Genomic DNA, 4,002 nt, shown 5'->3' with positions numbered 1-4,002 from the left:
GTTAGTAAGTACTATAATTGAACTAGCTAGTTAGAAAAATATAATTACTATTTTATTTATATTTTTTGGTAATATAATTAGTTAAAAAATATTAGTTAGTTAGAAAAATACTAGTTTATTTTTAGTAAGTACTATATAGTAAGTGCTACTTTGTTTTTAGTAAGTATTACTTTATTTATTTGTAGTAAGTGCTTAGTAGTTCAACTAGATAGTTGATTTAATTAATAAAACTACTTTATTTAACTATATATAGAAGTAGTTTGTAGTAAGTGCTACTTTATTTATTTATAGTAAGTGCTACTTTATTTATTTATAGTAAGTGCTTAGTAGTTGAACTAGATAGTTGATTTAATTAATAAAACTACTTTATTTAACTATATATAGAAGTACGTAGTTCCCGCATCGACGATACGCAACGACGACAACAGTTTTTTCGTAATTGAGCACGATTTCAACTATTTTAACGTGTATTTTTCATATTTTCCAATTTGACTAGCTTATCCCATGCTTTGCAAGACGCTATGTCTTGGAGAGGATGGGTTTTGAAGACCATCAAAGTATGGAAACCAAAAAATTATCCTAAGTATCCATCATGGTGTGGATTTTCAAGTAAAGTTGTACAATGCTCAAAGTGTAACCCATTTTGGTTGCAAAAACTGGAAAGCACTTTGCAAGATGTATGGTTTTGATGAGGGTATGCTTGTCACCATGGATCTTGATGATCCTACAATCGTGCAAGAGAGACCTACGATTTTCGTCCTTGTGGATACACCTCCAATTCTTCCCCCATGTGAGCTTAACATAGTTATTAAGTAATTTATATTGTTTATTTCAAAATAGTTGACAACTTATTTCCATTGTCAGCTTATTTTCATTCTTCAAAGAATGTGCGGAAGATGGTAGACAGAACCTACTACACCGAAGGCTCCGAACTAACTTATCAGGAGAAAAATCATCTGGTTGCATTTTATACTGATCTTGAAAATTACAATGTCTACAATCGAACTCCTCAACATTATGGTCAATACGTGCCACTAGTGCACGTGTTGAACTACGGTAACTACCATGGAGATACCCTGATAAGATTTTTTACTATTACGACATCCGTGCATCTTTTTGCACACTTCTAAAACTAGTACATCATTGCTAACTACGAACTTATTACTATGTTTTTCAACAGATAATCCTGAATGATTGTGTGCCTCATCTGATGTATACACGCGGTAGCCTTTATGTTTTGAACATACAACCAGGTCTTCCGACGAATCTGAATTGTCCATACCGGGTTTCTAAAAGAAGTGGAGACATGACAATCAAAGAATGGAAAAATGTATGGACAGTCGTAAGGAGCTTCTTGGAAGCAACAATCAGCAAAGGGCAAAAATTGGAGACAGGATGATCGCCATTCTTCATAATGGAGAGTCAGGGTCTATATTGTTTTTATTGGGGAACGTAGTAATTTCAAAAAAAAATCCTATGCACACGCAAGATCATGGTAATGGCATAGCAACGAGAGGGGAGAGTGTTCGTCCATGTACCCTCATAGACCGTAAGCGGAAGCGTTATGACAACGCGGTGATGTAGTCGTACGTCTTCACGATCCGACCGATCCAAGTACCGAACGTACGGCACCTCCGAGTTCAGCACACGTTCAGCTCGATGACGATCCCCGGGCTCCGGTCCAGCAAAGCTTCGAGGATGAGTTCCGTCAGCACGACGGCGTGGTGACGATGATGATGCTCTACCGGCGCAGGGCTTCGCCTAAACTCCGCGACAATATGACCGAGGTGGAATATGGTGGAGGGGGGCACCGCACTCGGCTAAGGAACGATCCGTAGATCAACTTGTGTGTCTATGGGGTGCCCCCCGCCCCTGTATATAAAGGAGCAAGGGGAGGAGGCGGCCGGCCAGGGAGAGGCGCGCCAAGGGGAGTCCTACTCCCACCGGGAGTAGGACTCCCTCCTTCCTTGTTGGAGTAGGAGAAGGGGGAAAGAGGGGGAAAGGAGGAAGGAAAGAGGTGCTGCACCCCTTGTCCAATTCGGACCAGAGGGGGGCTGCGCGCCTCCTTCCTTTCGGCCTCTTTCCTCAATTCCCGTATGGCCCAATAAGGCCCATATACTCCCCGGCAAATTCCCGTAACTCTCCGGTACTCCGAAAAATACCCGAATCACTCGGAACCTTTCCGAACTCCGAATATAGTCGTCCAATATATCGATCATTTCGAGACTCCTCGTCATGCCCCCGATCTCATCCGGGACTCCGAACTCCTTCGGTACATCAAAACTCATAAACTCATAATATAACTGTCATCGAAACCTTAAGCGTGCGGACCCAACGGGTTCGAGAACTATGTAGACATGACCTAGAACTATTCTTGGTCAATAACCAATAGCGGAACCTGAATGCCCATATTGGCTCCTACATATTCTACGAAGATCTTTATCGGTCAAACCGCATAACAACATACGTTGTTCCCTTTGTCATCGGTATGTTACTTGCCCGAGATTTGATCGTCGGTATCCAATACCTAGTTCAATCTCGTTACCGGCAAGTCTCTTTACTCGTTCTGTAACACATCATCTTATAACTAACTCATTAGTTACAATGCTTGCAAGGCTTAGGTGATGAGTATTACCGAGAGGGCCCAGAGATACCTCTCCGACAATCGGAGTGACAAAACCTAATCTGGAATTATGCCAACCCAACATGTACCTTCAGAAACACCTGTAGAGCACCTTTATAATCACCCAGTTACGTTGTGACGTTTGGTAGCACACAAAGTGTTCTTCCGGTAAACGGGAGTTGCACAATCTCATAGTTGCAGGAACTTTGTACAAGTCATGAAGAAAGCAATAGCAACATACTAAACGATCAAGTGCTAAGCTAATGGAATGGGTTAAGTCAATCACATCATTCTCCTAATGATGTGATCCCGTTAATCAAATGACAACTCTTTTGTCCATGGCTAGGAAACATAACCATCTTTGATAAACGAGCTAGTCAAGTAGAGGCATACTAGTGACACTATGTTTGTCTATATATTCACACATGTATTATGTTTCAGAAATCCTTCCATCAGAAATCCATTGTGTCCGCTCAAATGGCGCATGGATCCATCATCAATCTCATGTCCACCGGCACCGTCAACGCTCCAGTTTCGGACAAGGGAGAGTGGGGCATGGGAGGCGACTGCGCCTTGAGTACCATGAGTCGGTCTATGTCCCATGTTATACTCTACCTCCTCCTTGACCAGACCAACACTCTGAGGGGCGTAGCCGGCCGTCGGACATGGGCACAACGGGATCGAACGAGCTCCACTTAGATTAAGTTTTACATTGTATGAAATAGTATGGATTTGAGATTTCCAAATTATGGTATCCGGTCATGGAAGTGATTATTTGAGGATTGGCCGAGCTCCACTTAGATTAAGTTTTACATTGTATGAAATAGTATGGATTTGAGATTTCCAAATTATGGTATCCGGTCATGGAAGTGATTATTTGAGGATTGGCCGAGCTCCACTTAGATTAAGTTTTACATTGTATATAATAGTATGGATTTGAGATTTCCAAATTATGGTATCCGGTCATGGAAGTGATTATTTGAGGATTGGCCGTTCACTGTCCGCGGACACACCCCGGCACGTCTGCGGAGATTATTGTTTTATCCTGACTGTAGATGCTCTACTGGTCATTTCGTCATTGGCTCCCATCCTATTTTCTTGTGAAAGAATCCATTTGCTATGCTTCTATGCAATCCAGCCCAGTAAGCAAATATGTAAGTACAGCTTACCAGATTTAAGTCACCTCATATCTCATTTATGCGTTGCTGCTTATCGGATTCAACTTATTACCTGAAGTATCACATATATGCATTGCTGCTTCTCAGATTGAAGTCACCAGACATATCACACACGTTTAGTGTTGCTTATCATGCATATGTAATTGATCACAAAGATGAACATAGTAGTTGCCTCTTGTGGCCTTCTACGTCAATTGCCTA

This window comes from Triticum dicoccoides, chromosome 2B, assembly GCF_002162155.2.
Source record: "Triticum dicoccoides isolate Atlit2015 ecotype Zavitan chromosome 2B, WEW_v2.0, whole genome shotgun sequence".
Classification (NCBI taxonomy): Eukaryota; Viridiplantae; Streptophyta; class Magnoliopsida; order Poales; family Poaceae; genus Triticum; species Triticum dicoccoides.
This window is presented reverse-complemented; position numbering follows the sequence as displayed.